We start from the raw sequence: 17,108 nt of genomic DNA, 5'->3' as shown, positions 1-17,108 counted from the left end.
AAGAAAATGACAATCCTGGATGCTAGGCACTGCAATAGACATAATTAATTCACAGCAAACAATTCTAGATTAATTAAGCCACAGCAAACAATTCTAGATTAATTCTAAGCACTGCAAACACACTTAATCATGACAGGCTCATGACAGACATTCCCTCTGCATGCAAAGTTTTACTGTCAGATCAAAAGTCTCAAGCCTTAGGCTTTAAGTCCAGCAGATGCACATTCACTCAGACCGTAGTGATCAGTCAGGAACCAAGGCAGGCTTCTCCTGGGTCGTAGGGAGAAGTTGCGGATCTCACCAGGGTCAAGATGTGGTTGTAGAGTTTGAGAGAGGTGAGGAAAATGCAGAGGATCAGGCAAAGGATGAGAAGAGTTGGGATGTCAGTCCAGGTCCTCATCAGGCTCTCCAGCGTGAGAGTGAATGCTCTCCGGCATTAGTGTCGGCTGGCTGAATGTCTGTTCATTTGCTCCATTATTTATACCAAATTTTGGGGCTTTTGACACCGCTTTCAATCTCTATCAGCGGCCATCCGGTCTCTCAGTTATGTCATTTATCTGATGTTAAAACATCTGGTCTGGTGGTCCCCAAACTGATTTTCTCGCTGTTCCCCCTCTGGGCGAGGACAACATGCCAGAGACTTCACTGAGTTTGTCAGGGTGGGGAGAAGTGATTTGTTTGTGCCTGAGGGCCATACTGGAGGGCTCCATAGGCCTGCCTCGTGAGATTGCAGGTTTCAAACTGGAGCTTTAAAATGGAGTTGCTTAGGCTCACGCCTAAGGCCATCCTGGTTAGGCCAGGATGTCCAATTGTTTGGTCTAGGACCAGTCTAGATGTTATTGTGAATGTATTTATTTTAAAGATGTGATCATGGAGCTGGTGGTAGCACAATCCTGTAATCCCAGTGGCTACGGAGGCTGAGGTAGGAGGATGGCAAGTCTGTGGCCAGCCTCAGCAATTTAGCAAGACCCTGTCTCAAAATAAAAAATAAAAGGGTTGGGGACGTGGCTCAGTAGTAAAGCTTTGGGTTCAATTCCTAGTATTTAAAAAAAAAAAAAAGTATGATCATGGGACAGACCTGAGTGAAGGCTACAGACTCGAGTTCTAACCAATAGCCTAACAGTCTTTCAATAGCTGTTTAGCATAGATTTTGACCAACAGTACTGGTACTTTTCCAATACCTGATTAGCATAGATAATGATCAATGCCCCACCCAGTAGCTGTATAAACACCTAGACTAGTACATTTAAGTGGCAATCCCTATTCCAGCCCCCTCAACCTACAGGAGTTTGTCTTTTCTCACTTGAATAAACCCTACTCTTTTATGCTAAATAAGTAAACATTTCCATCAGTAGGCTTTGCCTGCAAATGCGTGATTTTATTCTCTTTTATTTTATTTACTTATTTATAGTGGTGCTGAGAATGGAACCCAGTGCCTCACACATGCTAGACAAGCGCTCTACCACTGAGTCACAACCCCAGCACCTATTCTCTTTTATTGCTGAGTAATATTCCATTGTAAAGTCAATTACCCTCCCTAATGTGATTGTACCTCATCCAGTCATCAGACACCCTCAAGAGCAAAAAAGGATTTTTTTTTTTTCTGATGAAGACATACTTCTCAAATTTTGATACAAAAAACCTGCTGGAGTCTCCAGTTTATGACCTGCTGAATTTGAATTCAAGACCCCAACGTCTGTCAACTCTTATGTGAATTTTCTGTCAATCTGCCCTAAAGGATTTGAACTTGCCAACCCCAGTGTTTGAACCAAGTTCTTAAAAAAACTCTCTCCTTGTCTGTGTGTTTCCTATTGGTTTTCTGGAGAATCCTGACAGCACATTTTAAAGTGTCACATCATGCACAGGAAATGGAGAGTGGAAGCCTGTTTCTACAGCTCTGAGCCTAGGACAGCTACCTGGGGGATGTAGAGGTGGGAGTCACACTCCTAGGAAGTGTTGGGCCTGTAACCCTGTCCAGCTTTCTGACTGAAGAGAAAAGGAGAATCCCTGAATCCTCTTGGGATCTGAGCAAGAAGCTCAGAGAAGACTGTGGAGTTCTGACTGGGTCAGCTTCCTGCAGGTGTGCAAACTCCAACTCACTTTCCAAGGTGTAGTCCTAAGGTTTTCTGGTTTTCCCTGCCACATGCTACTCTGCCAGCTGCTCATGTCATAGGGAGCTTCCTAGAGAGGATGGCATTTAAACAATGTTCTCAAATCTGGAAAAGATAACTGAAATATGCTACCCCGAAATATGCCATTTTGGCATAAGAATTATTTTGAGTTAAAGGCATTTAAGGAGCAGATACCCCAAGAAGTTCTCTACCTTTCCCTCAATTGTCTAAAAGCAGGACATAAATTTACAAAGATGTCCCTATTCTCTTATCTACCAAGAAGGACAAAGGTTGCTCACTGAATGTAGTCTTATTCCCTTATCAGTGTGGAGATGGCACTGGAGGAATCTCTCTGTATGACTTTGCTAACTACCTTTATCTACCAATACTTTGCCATCTATCTATCTCCTGTAATTTATTGTCCCTGGAGAGGTAGGGTCCTATATTTCTTGTCACTTCTCCAAAAATTTAACGTTCTTTGTTGAAGATGCTATTATATAAACTGGAATTCTAGAGCATCCCTTTAAGAATCACACATTCCCTGGCTCTCTCCCATGTATACGTGAAATGCACATGTTAATACACTTCGCGTTGCTTTTCTCATTATTCTGTCTTTTGTCACAAGGGTCTCAGCTGAGAATTCCAAAAGGTAGAAAGTAAAATTATTCTTCTTTCTCGACAGGTGCTTGGGAGCCACGAGGGGACAGACGTTGAAAGGGAGGTGACATTCCAACTAGCGACAGAACAGAGGCTCAGAGAACTGAAGGTTGTGACCGGATCTGCGCTGTGAAAATAGCGCGGCTTACAGGTGAGCAGCAGGGGGCCCGCGGTGGATTCCGCCAGCGAACCGCTCTGAGCTGCGCGTGCGGAGGGACCTGCCCGCCGGGACCCGGGGGCGTGGGGCCGGCTTCCCGGAGGCCGCCCGGGCTGCAGCCGCTTCGGTTCGCTTCCCAGGTCTCTGCCTTTTGAAGTGGGCATGTCGGCGGGGGGCAAGGAATTGGAAGTGGCGTCTTGATGCCTTTAACCTCCGAACTGTGGTCTCTGAGCCTGTGCGCTTTGGGTTTAGGACGGAGCACCGCGCAGGGGTGGGGACAGTTAGGAGGAGGATTTCCTTTCCGAGCAATTTTGCAGAACTCGGGGTGCACGTGTGCCAGGGTGCAGGTACCTCCAAATAAATGAGGAGCGTGTTTTATTTTATTTTAAAAAGAGTCTGTATCCAGCTGCCAAGGCATACATGAGCCACGTGCTCTCCAGATTTCCTCACTTCGTCCTCGCTTCCATGGGGTCCGTACTTGGGGATTAGATTGAATCACGCACTAACGAGGAACCCAGAAACTCGCCAATGATATGGTTATTACTGTGCAGCAAAAATGATTACAGTTTTCTCTCAATAAAGTGGCAGCTGTGCTGTGGGCCCGGATAGCTCAGTCGGTAGAGCATCAGACTTTTAATCTGAGGGTCCAGGGTTCAAGTCCCTGTTCGGGCGTAGCTTCCTTTTTTATTAATCAAATAAGAACTAGTTTTCAGATCCCAAGCACCTTTAGAGAGAGGAATGCTGAATTCCTGCAGTGCCTACTCCAATGACTCCAAACAGTTCTTGCAAAGAAGCAAGGGCATTAAGGAGGATGAATACTTGTAGGTCCTTGTGCGAAGGCATCCAGAGATTTCTAATCTATCATCGTGGCGCATGCAGACACCTTTATCCTGCAGCCTATCTCCCTGCTGCTGAATCCCAACTACTGCTGTTGCATTGCAGGATGGGAAACAAGCTCCTCTGCGACCTCGCTTCGTTCCCTTGCTGGCTATCTTGGGTTTTGCTCCTGCTAGGTGCCTGCGAATATGGCACGGACCCTGCACCTTTCAACCCGTCCCTTAGACTTTTTTTTTTTTTTTCCCTGAAAAGGAAGAGATCATCTGAAGTCTCAAACAGAGCAACTCCCCTCTCTAAACTAGACCAAATCACACCCACCCCGGCCGGTCCCAAAGTGTGACCCAGAGTACTGAGTGAAGTTGAGGTTGACATACCAGCTTCTGTTAGTGGGGGAAGGAGGGCGCACGCTGGGAGAGAATGCATAAAAGGCGCTGGAATGGGACAAAATGATAAAAAGCACCCACCCAAATATGGGGAAATTTCACCTACAGCAAGCCTTTAGGAAGTTGGCTTGTTAACATAAAAAGCTCAGGCACAAGGTCACCCAGGTGAACTAATTTTCCCTGGGCAGTTGAGAGTCCAGGTGCGGCTCTTGACTAACCAGAGATTGAGCCTTCCTTGGTTCAGCCAGGCCACAGAAAGAAGCCCAGCTTAATTTCATTGACAGTATGGGAAGGTGGCCTGAAGGAGTCAGCTGCCCTCTTAGCAGGTGATGGACTTTGGTCCCCAGCCAGTGATGATTAGAGGGAAAGGTCAAGGTGAAGGTGGAACTTGAATTTGAGGCAGGGTCTTCACCCTTCACTCAGGATCCACACAGATTCCACAATTACCATCTCCTCCTCTCTAAAACTCAGCTTCCTTGGGAATAATAATTTGTAATAATAATAAAAATAGCTTCCATCACATAAAGTTTTTGTGTTAATTAAATGAGATAGGAAACCCTGTGCAGTGCTTAACAGGGGCTTTGCCTGAAAGCAGGCAGTGGATAGATGGTAATTATTATTATTACTAAAGAGTTTTCAATTTAGAACTGAATCAAAAGATACATATTGGAACAGGTAAGGAGCCATTTCAAAGAAATATTTGCCAAAGATTATAAACCCATATTCATGTAACTTGCTCAATAGGTATGTGCTAAAGGAACCAGTGGTCACTGATCCAAGAAAGAGTGGAATGGTTGGGTGAGACTGTCAGAAAGCATTCCAGGGAGAAGAACAGATAAGGAGCTGTGGCAAACACCCCAATTTTCCTCCTTCTCCCTGAGGGAGTCCCTTGGAACCTGATCAAATCCACTTTTGGCAGCTTTTAAAAGTAGAGTCTCTGCTCCAATCTTTTTGACTCAATTAGGACAGTCCAGGCTGGGCAAGACAGGGCAGGTGGTGGAGAGTGTTGGTTCTTTCTGGTCTTTCCTCTTCCAGTTCATCTCCTTTCCCTTTGGTGAAAAATGACAGACTAAAAACTAAAGTCTCAACCATGCCCTTTCAGTCTTCAGAACAGTCAGACGGATCTGGTTCAGTTCTGGATGGCTGGGGGCAAATGATTTATTTCAAGAATTATTGTATCATCATATCAACATTATGACACATGTGGTGTGTAGAGACTGAATGCAACCAAATAGATCAAGTGTTGGGCACAGAGAGGGTTTTCAGTGGCTGTTGTTATTCTCATTAGAGGTAGAGAAAGAATTAGGAAGACAATGAAAGGTAATCTGGGACGATGCAGAACACAAAAGTGTCCCCATATGACAGGAATTAATATTCTATGTCACTGTTCTCAAAATTTCATGGCTAAAAATAATACACTTTTTTTTTAAAGAATACACTTTTGAACATGAAATTAGGGACTAAAAAATTTGGAGGTGAAAGGAAATGAACATTTTTTTCTTTGTCTTTTAAATTTCCCTCCAGCACCGTACCACCTACTCTTGTCCTTGCCGAAATAGCTCAGTTGGGAGAGCGTTAGACTGAAGATCTAAAGGTCCCTGGTTCGATCCCGGGTTTCGGCAGATACTTTTGTTGAATGAAGTGCACCAAGTGTTCTTCCTGAGCCCCATTTGCACAACTACACCTACACTGCAAGCCCAGTAGAGTAGCACCTACTCTTCTCCTTGCCGAAATAGCTCAGCTGGGAGAGCGTTAGACTGAAGATCTAAAGGTCCCTGGTTCGATCCCGGGTTTCGGCAGATACTTTTGTTGAATGAAGTGCAACAAGTGTACTTCCTCAACCCCATTTGCACAAGTACACCTACACTACCCTACGCGTACACACAGAGCTTTATGTGTGTCCCTTCAAGGGGTACAGAATGAGTTAATTTTATTTAGTTTAGCATTATGAGGACCCCAAAGAGTTTAAGCCTCTTAAATCTCAGGATAATCTGTTTCCAAGTCCATAGTCGCTCCATGTACTACTTGTAGCAATATATGGGGCAAAGCATTATTTTGTGGAGGCTGGCATGTCTACCACACAGGTGGAAGGTGTTGGGTTGTTTGTCCTTAGTGTACTTACCTTACTAGGGATGCAAATTTTCTTAACAGTGACAGATATAAAGATGACCCTAAAAACATTTATTTCCACTGCAAGACTCACAAAGTAAGGAGCCCATGAATCTGGTGAAGGACCGTGCCTCGTTGGGGACTTGTAAATGATGCATTACCGGAAATATTTCTTCAAATCTCAGTTTCCTCACTAAGCTTTTAATAAAAAAGTGCCCGAACACATTCCTCAGTGCCCAAAGCTGCAGAATTCCTGCCCAAAGTATTACTCTTGTGATTCTGACAGGTGTGCAACTTTATTTATTTTTATTGGTTGTGCAACTGTATTACTTATGTATTTATTGATATTTTGAATATAAAAGTAGTACCTATCAGACTTAAGGGGAAAAATGTCCACGTTGGACACTTTCACTTTTTCAGTAAATTCCAGGTATGGCGCAGCAAACAACCTTTCGGGTTGTGTCTTCTCTGCTGCTTGCTCAGCTACAGACTCAAGCAAGTTTGTTTTGAGGCTTAAAACAACACACACGCCCGAACAGGGACTTGAACCCTGGACCCTCAGATTAAAAGTCTGATGCTCTACCGACTGAGCTATCCGGGCTCTGTAAAGATAGTCTTCCCTTAGTCTATCCGCAGTAAAACAGGCCACGTGCCAGCATTCTTTCCCTCCTGGATTAAAATCCCGGGTCTTTCGGGTGACAAAGTGTTCCTACAAAATCGAGAAGAGCTGGCGTCTGGACAAATGCTGCCCTTCTCTCATCACAAGTAGAATATAAAGTTTAACAGCACAGCTTCCTGTCTGACCAGCCGCAAGCCCCAATCTCAGGCGCCCTATGGGGCACTTCCATGTCAAATTCCCCAGATTCAGAACCTCTGGACCGATTTCTAATCCCGGTCTTGGTAGGAGAAGAGCCCTGGAACGTCTAGGGAGGAAGATGCATGCTCAGGTGTCCAATAGTTGGGCTACCATCCGACAGACCCCCACTGAATGCCCTCTGCACTCCAGGACCTCAGCAAACTCGTGGCGCTGCAAAGCCTCGCTGTCCGTCCTCGGTGGGGCCGGATCACAGCAAACCCGAGGTCCTCAGGCGAGCGCTGAGGTGCTGAGCCAGCCTTGGCGCACCTGGGAGGATGGGGCCAGGACCACCCAGCCACGCTCTCTAGGGTTAGGCCTAAACCGAGCCATGAATGGTGACTGGGATCGGCCCTGAAGACTTGGAAAAAGAATTCTGATCAGAGGGAATGGCAAACGGGCAATGACATCATTTACTTCGCTGGGAGTCTGCTTCGGTGGAGAAAGATGCTGAACATGCAAATTAAGGGCTACTTTTTAATCTTTTTAAAGGGAGACCTGTTATCTTGGCAGCTGTTTCCTGAATGCATGTCATTAGTCATTTTTTTAAAGACTTGTCCTGCTTCTTCATAACGTCTTTGCCATATCATTCTGAAAGGCATTGGAAAAGATTGCCGGAAGGGGAGCGTTTGGAATCATATAAGGTTGGAGCCTCGCACACATTTTAGCTCTTGGAGTTAAGAGGCAACCCACCATATCAGGAAGCAATGAGGAAATTATGTATGAAGGGATCAGCGGAGGGCTGGGGTTGTAGCTCAGTGGTAAAGGACTGGGATGTAGTGGAAAAGTGTCCTTGGGTTCAATCCCCAGTGCTAAATAATAAACAAACAAACAAACAAACAAATAATAAAAATAGCCAGTTATGGAAAGATATAAGATATTCAGGTTATGCTGGATATAAAGGATGCAATGTGCCATAGGATGTGTATATATTTATTGGTGAAAAATGAAAGAATATGTGCACATATGAATTATACTTAGTTATATATGCCATATATGTATATAAATATATATCAAAAAATCTAATAAAGATGTCTTTTTTTAAGGATGACAATGAATCTCTCACTGTTTCCCACATGGCTGTGTTTTTTCCTTTTAGGATATTTCTACGTTCCCCCACGCGTGGCTCAGTGCCTCCTGCAAGGCAAATTCTCAGAGACTCCTTGAATGAGGGGCTAGTTGAATGAAGGCCATTGGTCAGGGAAGGCTTAGAGTGGAGGAGGAGGGACAGAATTGATCCTTGGGAGTCCTTATTTGGTTGGGAGGGTTGAATATTAATGTCAAGTAAAGGACAACTCTATGCCACTACACTGTGCCACCTTGCTTCATCTTTTCTCTCTCTCTCTCTGTGGTGACACTGGGGAATTGGACCCAGGGGCGCTCTACCACTGAACTGCATCCTCAGCCCTTTTTATTTATTTATTTATTTTTATTCTGAGATAGGGCCTTGTCAACTTGCCCAGGCTGGCCTCTAACTTGCAATTTGCAGTTCTCTGCCTCAGCCTCCCGAGTCACTGGGATCACTTAGAACAGTACTTGGAGCTTACAGGATCTAAAAGAAAAAAAAAAGAAAAGAAAAAACAAAACAAAACAACAAAACCCCTGCTACCAGTGAACGTGTTTACAGCACAATGTCCTTGTTCTGTACCTTTAAACTCAAAGAATTATAAATTTCAACCAGAAGTTTTCTTTCCACTTGGCAAAGCATCAGCTCCAAAGGTGTCCTTCAAGTTTTATTTACTGGCGAAAAACAGGTATCTTTTTTCACGTTAACACGTGATCTCTCCCTCCTTTGAGGACTTGCGTTTAAGGTCTATTTGGAAACAAACTCAGGATTTAGAAAATACAACCATTCTTTACCAGAAGTGGGGTTCGAACCCACGCGGATATAAATCCATTGGATCTTAAGTCCAACGCCTTAACCACTCGGCCATTCTGGTAACTGAGGACCCCTTAGTTTGGTTTTTGATTACTTCGGCAATTTTGGGCTTTTTTTTTTTTTTTAAAGTTCTAAAATTAAAAAAATTCTTGGAATTAAAAAATAACCCGGAGTGATGGTGATGGTGATGGTGATGGCGGGGACTCCTCAGTAACTTTTGCTCGTATCTCGCTAACGTCTTCATTTGGTGACCAGGAATTGGAGCCTCGTGACAGTGATTGGAAAAAGTAGCGGGATCATTTCGGGTGGCAGGAACCCCAGCACGCCCAAGCAAGGGTTTTTCCTTTGATTCTTGCTTTTATTTGGTAAGGGGACATATTAAGGGACTGAAATCTCTTGAGTCCTTCCAGTTCGTGACCCCCCCTGGGTGGTTGCAGTTTTGATCCTCGATTTTCGTTCCTACTTGCTGTCCCGTTTATTTAAAAAAAGCGACTCTGGTGGGACTCGAACCCACAACCTTTGAATTCCTCCATTTATCTAGAAGTCCAATGCGCTATCCATTGCGCCACAGAGCCAGATAGCTGATTTTCTTTCGCGCTTTATACATCAGGGCAGGAGCCGCGCGCAGCCGGGAGCCGAGCGCTGCCTTCCCCAGAGTAACCACGCAGCCGTGTGGCCGAGGAAAGCCTTGCCTGGGATCCGCGCCAGAAAATCTGAAAAGCTTTGAAAATTTCTTTCCCAGCACGTTTGCCAAGCGCCCAACCTGATCTCGTTTACAGTTACATTGTCTTTGTGCGCAGTTATGATATCCCGGCCCGCCTGGTACCTACGGGGTTCCATAGTGTAGCGGTTATCACGTCTGCTTTACACGCAGAAGGTCCTGGGTTCGAGCCCCAGTGGAACCACGGAGTTGCTTTTCTTTTTTTCCCGGCCCCCGGCCCCCAGCCCCCCTTCACCTTAACCATTTTTAAACCTTGGATTTTGGTTTTGTTTCCGGAAGCTGCAGTCGCGGTCGTTTCCACGGTGTCCGCAGCGTGCTCAGTCTTAAATCAACAGCCTTTTTCCTTTGAGCGTTGGAACGTTTGTATTTCTTTTGGAGCTTTTTCCTCCATCCGCAGTCCCTGAACATCCAGTTTCGGTTTCTTTGTACCTTATTAAAATTTATTATCTTGAATTAAGTAACCTTGGTGCCTATCCCTTGCACGTGGTTCCATAGTGTAGCGGTTATCACGTCTGCTTTACACGCAGAAGGTCCTGGGTTCGAGCCCCAGTGGAACCAGCTTGTGCTACAAGGCTGCCTTTTTGAGTTCTGTGTTGCCTCTCGAGCCACATTTTGCTTGAGGAAGCTGGAGAGGAGCGGTCTAGCCAGAGTCCCGTTGGCGTTTCCAGCCCTGCAGCCCTGTCCCCGCTTTCCTGAGCATTCAGTCGAATGGGCTGCTGAGGCTGCCCCCATGTGGCATGTCCTGGGAAGTGCAAGTGGCTCTTCACAGCAGCCTGCGCCTGCGCCCTTGGTGGAGCTGCCTGCAGCTCAGGACTCTTGAGCTGACTCCGCGGAGTCCCCAGCGTTGCCCTGCCGCTCAGTACGTGCCATCGTCTAAGCTCCTCCCGCACTACCTTTAAAAGCCGCTACCGCACCACGGGGTTGAGCATTCCGAAGTCCACCTCCTGCCTTGTTGATTAACCTCTGGTCCACAGACTTATATTTTATTTATTGAAATTAAAAATACTTTTTGAAAAATTAATGTGCGCAGGGTAAAGAATTCAAAATCCTTCTCATGTCCCTTCTTTTAAACTCTTTACCTCTTGTCAGGTTTTCTGTTATATCGTTAATGTTTTCTTTCTGGTTCCTAGTTGTTCTTTGTATTTTCTTCAGATTCAGGACATTTAAAATATATATATTTAACGCTGGGGATTGAACAGAGCCCTGCGCATGCGCACCCTTCCTCTGACCTGCAAAGGGCCACCGCCTCCTCGCCACCCCCACCACCGCGTGTGCCCTGCGGGGGACTAATTTTGCAAATGTATTCCCCAGACTTGCCATTTGTCTTTTTATTATGATACTTACTCTATGCTATGCAGAAATTACCTATTTTTTATATGGTCTAATTCATCATCCCCTTATTTGGGGGAGGGAGGAACTCTTACAGTTTCTTGGTTAGAAAGTACTTCCTTATTTTGAGAATGTATCTCAAAAATTATGCTATATTTTCTCTCAATGATTATATAATTAAAAGTTTTGTAATGGGTAAGAGAGGGAAGATGGGCTTTTACAAAGGGATTTTATGAAGACTTTTGGGGACTGAAGGTCACGGGTGTAAACCGGTCTGCTTGGTAAAATTACACTGATTCCAGAAATTAAAATGCTCCTGCCTTTGCATGTTGCTTAACCCCCTTAGAACTTTCCAGAAGCTCTGCTAAAGTAGGTATGGTTTCTTGTACTCCCTGGGCTCATCAAACCCATTCCTTGTGCTTTCCTGTGTGCACCTGTCACAAAGGCCATAGTCCAGAGGTTCAACCTGGAGACTCCAGAACTAAACTGAGGTTCAGTTTCTAGTCATCTCTTCCTGGTTGTGTATCCTGGGCACAGTACGTAACCAGTCTGTGCTGCACGGCCTTGGACTAGCTGCTTAACTGCTGGGTGAACTTCTTTCTTTGTATAATGGGGATAATATCTCACACGATTCTTGAGAGGATATGGTGAAATAGTACATCTGTATATGTCAGATTATCTGCACTTAGTAGACAGGGAGTAAATGTCATTAATTCTGTTTTGACAGGTAGGTGTGGTACAGTTTGAGTAGAACAATATCACTCCCTTAGGGACATTTTTAGGAAATGCTGCAGTTAGAATATGTGATCTTAATTTGCAAGGTCTCTGCTCAGCTTGTCTTCTCTCTCTGTCTCTTTGCACTGTCTTTGGTTTATGTGTATCTCTGTGCCCAAACTCCCCCCTTTTTTCTTCAAGGAAACCAGTTACTTGGATCTGGCCACACCCTAATGACCACATTTTAATTTTCTTACCTTTCTGAAGACCCTATCTGTAAATAAGGTCATAATCTGAGGCACTGGGGGTTGAGGCTTCAAGATATGATTTTTAGGTGGTGTTTTAGTCAGTTTTTTCACTGCTGTGACAAAAGACATGATGAACAATTTTAGAGGAGGAAAAGTTTTTGGGGGGTTCATGGTTTCAGAGGTGTCAGTCCATAGATGGCTGGCTCCATTCCTTGAGGTTCGAGGTGAGGCAGAACATCATGGCGGACAAGTGTGATGGAGGAAAGTGGCTCAGTGCCCTGCACCAGGAAGCAGGGAGAGACTCCCCTTACCGCAGATAAAGTCATGTCCCCAATGACCCACCTCCTCTTGCCACCCCCTTACCTGCCACAGTTACCACCAAATCAATCCCTACCAGGGGATTAACACACTGAGTAGGGTAAGGCTCTCATAACCCCGTCATCTCCCCTCTACACTTCCTTGGCATTGTCTCACAGGTGAGCTTTTGGGAGACACCTAATATTTAAACCCTAACAATTCAACCCAGACCACAAATTATCCGAACAGAACAAGCGGTTTTGCCCCCAAACATACACCCTTCTGAATTTCTCTTCTTGGGGGATTGCATCACCACACCCCACCCCAGTCAGACACCACGCAGGTACTCTGACTGCCCCTCATTCTGCTCTCCTACCATGTAGTCAGTCACCAGGTCCTGCAGATTGTGTCATCTGCACCCCCCTCTCCCCCACTCTGCTGCTCAGTGGGTCTCTGTCATCTCTCCTCCGACCTCCCAACAGCATCCCCATCTTTGCTCTAACACTACTCCAGTCAAAGCTTCACAGAGCAATCAGAATGACTTCTCTAAAGTGTAATTCACGTCTCCTGTTTCCTTTACCCCGGAGCCCTCTGAGCCGTGGTCTTCCTCTCCAGCCTCTTTCTTGCCACATTTCCTTGCTGTGTGGCTGTGTGTTCACTAAGTCCTTGTATGGCACACGTGCTCCCCAGTGCAGCAGTGCTGGGAGGTGAGAGCCAATGGGAGCTGTTTGGCTCACGGGGGATCCCCCCTCGTGACTGTATTGGTGCTGATTATGAAAGGACTGGAAGCTGCAAGTCCAACCTCTTGCTCTGTTTCACTGTGTGATGCCCTTTGGCCTGTTATGACGCGGTAGGAAAGCCTGTACCAGTGGCACCCCTTGTTCTTGGACTTGCCGGCCTCCAGAACCACGAGCCAAATGTGCTGAATATAAGTATAGTATCCAGAATTGTTTCTGTTCACTGTAAATTAGTCTGGAGCATTCTATTACAGCAGCCTAAAATGAACGAGGACACCTGCTGCCTAGTCCTTGAGTCTTCTGCTCCTTCATCATTAAAGACCCACGGCTCCCCATTCATGACAATTCGGATCCAACTTCCTCTTCTTCATTCTTGACTTCAACCCCAGCATCAGAGGAACTGGTTACTCCTTCCTTCTGGCCCTTATTTAATTTTGTGGTATCGAGATCCATGAGCTCAAGACATTTTGCTTTTTATTTTTTATTTTTCTTCCCCGACCCCCAACTATTGTTAAGTTTAAAAAAAAATTCTGACGCTAGATAAAATGGTAAGGAAAACTTCATTCAGGACTGTTGCAATAGGTGTCAAGATTGTTGACTCAACTACAAGTACAGTAAGGCGGGATTTATAACCACAAAGAAGAGTCAGAGGAGGGTGCTGGTGGATAGAAAATTGCTAAGAGGAGACCTCAGGCTGAGGGAATCTTGGAGAGCCGACTTAGCTGGATTCTTGCTGAAGCAGGATGATTAGATATCAAGGGTGTGTGGATTCTTCATAAACTGAGCTTGCATGATTCTTGCTGAAACTGGGCTTTGTGCAGGGCAAGGATGGGGGGTGGCTGGGGTCTGTGCATAGTTGGGAGGGGGTTCAGAGAAGTCTGGTTGAAGTTTGGTCAAGGAGACAGGTTTCCTCAGTACCCTGCTGGGTTCCCCGTCTGCAGTAGGCCGTGACTCATACATGCATGGGGAATTGAAGGTGATTCTGAGAAACAAAACAAAACAAAACAAAACTTTTTTTGACAGAGGTATTTAAAAATTTTGATCTTGTGAAAGTAAATTTAATTCAAGATCTTTTGTAATCAAAATTTTTATCCATCAAAGAAACTTTATTCCCTCTTTTTGGGAGATCGTCTTTGAAGGTTTTCAAACACAGCACACACATTCCAGGGCAAGGTCTCATTGGAAATCACTCCACTGAAAGTTTTGAAAAGGCAGGGCTTATCACGGAGCAAGATGTGAAACCTGAAGCTATCGGGGATTTCTTCTAGAAGAAGAGAGAGGAGGGAAAACTTTGTGATCATTGGTTAGGCAACATTTCTTAAATAAGACACATACAGTATGATCCAGAAACTAAAAAAAATGAATAAATTTAATTTCATCAACATAAAAAAGTTTGTTTCTCTAAACACACTATTTTTAAAAAATATATCAGTTTATTGTAATGGATATTTTAAAGGATACAAACAACCAGCCAGATGAAGAGATACATAAGGCAAGATATGGATTGGTCCTCAGTGCAGGGAAGACATTGTTAAAGGAAAAGAGAAGTCACTAACTGGGAGAAAAAAATATTGTAAAAGGTTTACCTGATAAAATTCTTGTATTCAGAATTTGTTTAAAAATTCTTTTAATTCACTGGGCACAGTGACGCATGCCAGTAATCCCAGCAGCTCAGGAGGCTGAGGCAGGAGGATCTGAAGTTTGAGGCCAGCTTCAGCAATTTAGTGAGACCCTAGGTAACTCAGTGAGACCCTGTCTTGAAATGAAAAATAAAAAGGGCTGGGGATGTGACTCAGTGATAAAGTGCCCTAGATTAAATCCCTGGGTGTGGTAAGGGGAACCTCAAAAAACAAAAACCAAAAATTCTTATAATTCAATAATAAGAAAACAAACAACCCAACTAAACAAATGGGCACAGATCCAAGAACAGATGTTTCACCAAAGAGAATACATAGAGGTGGTAAATGAAAACATAAAAAGATTCTCAGTATTATTAGCTATTAGGAAAATGCACACTAAATCTCAATAAAATATCACTACATACCTCGTAGAAAAACTAAAACACAAAATAAAATCATACAACTGACAATACCCCGTACTGGTAAGGGTGAGGAGCAGCTGAGAGTGTCCTATGTTGTTCATTGGAATGCGGAATCATCCAGCCACTTAGGAAGAATTTTGAAATTTCATTCATTCATTTTTTTTGATACTGGGGATTGAGCCCAGGGGTGCTTTTACACTGAGCAACACCCCAAGTCCTTTTTAAATTTTTCTTTGAGGTAGGGTTTAAGTTTCCCAGGCTGGCCTCCAACTTGTAATCCTCCTGCCTCAGCCTCTGGAAGAGACAAAATTACAGGTATGCACTACCACTCTGGGCTAGAAGTTTCTTTCGAAGGTAAAAGCACTCACTAGATGACTAGGCAGTTCCACTTCTAGGCATTTACTGGAGAGAAATGAAAGCACATGTTTACACAGAGACCTATATGTGAATGTTTATAGTGATTCTATTAATCTCAAAAACTGGAAACAAACTGTACGTTTTTAACTGAATAGATAAGCCAATGGTGGTACTAGCCATACCACAGTGAGAAAACAAAAAACAAAAAAACACGAATTTCTGACATATGCAACGATGTGAATTAATTTCAGCAGCATTATGCTAAGGGAAATAAATCATCCAAAAGTGTTATGTGCTCTATGGTGGTATTCATGTGACTTTCTGGAAAGGGGGAAACTACAGGGACAGAAGATACATCAAGGGTTCCCTCCGGAAAGTCCAAATAGGATTCGACATGATGTGTGCTTGGACCTGGGTTCTCCGGAGAAACAGAACCAATAGATCACAGATGGATACAGAACGAGGTTTATGGTGAGAGATCGGCCTGTGGGGGTATCTTAGTCCATTTGGGCAGCTACACAAACACACAAACAACAACCACCACAAAAACCACCCCGGGCTTTATAAGATACACAACAGGAATTCGTGTTTCACAGTTCTGGTGGCTGGGAGATCCAGACGTGAGGCCCTGGCAGTTTCAGTGTCTGGCAAAGGCTTGCATCCTGTCAGAGATAGTGGAAGGGCAGAGGAGCTCTCTGGGGCCTCTTTTAGGAGGGCACTAATGCAGTCTATGAGGACTGTGCCCTTGAGACTTAGTCACTTCCCAAAGGCTCTACTTCCAAACACCATCACCCTGGGGAGTATGTTTCAACAGAGGGAATTTGGGGTGGTGGGGACAAAGATACTCAATCTATTGCAATAGTGGTATGATTGCAGTCCAAATCCCCAAGCCTGGGACCCAGACAGCCAATGGTTATTAGTCCTGCTCTGAGTCTCAAGGCCCCAAACCCAGTGGCATTGATGTCTGGGTGCAGGAGCTGACGGGAGGCCCAGCTCAGGCAGAGAGCAAGTTCACCCTTCTTCTACTTTTTTTTTTTTTTCTATTTGGGCCCTTGATGGACTGGATGATGCCCACCCTCATTATAAAGACGATCTGTTTTACTAGGTCCACAGATTCAAATACTAAGCTCTCCAGACAGAACCACCCAGAAATAATGTTTTACCAGCAATCCAGGTATCTCTTAACCAGTCAAGTGACATGGGAAATGAACCATCACAAAGAGCCAATTTCCCACATAATGCATCTTGTCTGCAGGTGAAGAGGGTGGTGTGGGGGAAAAGTATTCACTCCACAGTGGCATGGGGGAAATCTGGGGGTGGTGGAAGCATTCTGTATTTTGATTACAGTCATGGCTACTTAATTTATATATTTGTCAAATTTCATGGAACTCTACACATTAAAAGGGTAGACTGTCCTGTAAATAACTTGCAACAAACCGATTTTATAGCACATTATAGGCTTTCAATTATAAAAACATAATAAGTAAGTGTGTAAGAAAATAAGGACTTACTGAATGATGAAATGAAATGGGAAATGGGGCTGGGGTTGTAGATCAGTGGTAAAGCACTTGCCTAGCATACATGTGAGGCACTGGGTTTGATTCTCAGAGCCACAATAAATAAATAAAAAAAAGGTCCATTGACAAAAAAAAAAAAAAAAAAAAAAAAAAAAAAAAAA

General features: G+C 44.4%; 8 non-coding genes across 8 annotated transcripts; 5 read left to right on the top strand and 3 right to left on the bottom strand.

Moving 5' to 3' along the window:
* The first annotated feature begins 3,524 nt into the window (after positions 1 to 3,524).
* Positions 3,525 to 3,597, top strand: Trnak-uuu. The gene has a single exon. It is a non-coding gene; the product is annotated as a tRNA-Lys (tRNA).
* A 2,097-nt stretch (positions 3,598 to 5,694) lies between these two features.
* On the top strand, positions 5,695 to 5,767 carry Trnaf-gaa. Its single transcript has one exon. It is a non-coding gene; the product is annotated as a tRNA-Phe (tRNA).
* Positions 5,768 to 5,871: 104 nt separating this feature from the next.
* Positions 5,872 to 5,944, top strand: Trnaf-gaa. The gene has a single exon. It is a non-coding gene; the product is annotated as a tRNA-Phe (tRNA).
* Positions 5,945 to 6,782: 838 nt separating this feature from the next.
* Positions 6,783 to 6,855, bottom strand: Trnak-uuu. Its single transcript has one exon. It is a non-coding gene; the product is annotated as a tRNA-Lys (tRNA).
* Positions 6,856 to 8,964: 2,109 nt separating this feature from the next.
* On the bottom strand, positions 8,965 to 9,047 carry Trnal-uaa. The gene has a single exon. It is a non-coding gene; the product is annotated as a tRNA-Leu (tRNA).
* A 428-nt stretch (positions 9,048 to 9,475) lies between these two features.
* Trnar-ucu lies at positions 9,476 to 9,561 on the bottom strand. Its single transcript is given in 2 exon segments — positions 9,476 to 9,511; positions 9,525 to 9,561. It is a non-coding gene; the product is annotated as a tRNA-Arg (tRNA).
* Positions 9,562 to 9,818: 257 nt separating this feature from the next.
* Positions 9,819 to 9,891, top strand: Trnav-uac. Its single transcript has one exon. It is a non-coding gene; the product is annotated as a tRNA-Val (tRNA).
* A 301-nt stretch (positions 9,892 to 10,192) lies between these two features.
* On the top strand, positions 10,193 to 10,265 carry Trnav-uac. The gene has a single exon. It is a non-coding gene; the product is annotated as a tRNA-Val (tRNA).
* Positions 10,266 to 17,108: the final 6,843 nt, after the last annotated feature.

This window comes from Marmota marmota, unplaced genomic scaffold (genome assembly GCF_001458135.2).
Source record: "Marmota marmota marmota unplaced genomic scaffold, marMar, whole genome shotgun sequence".
NCBI lineage: Eukaryota > Metazoa > Chordata > Mammalia > Rodentia > Sciuridae > Marmota > Marmota marmota.
This window is presented reverse-complemented; position numbering and strand designations above follow the sequence as displayed.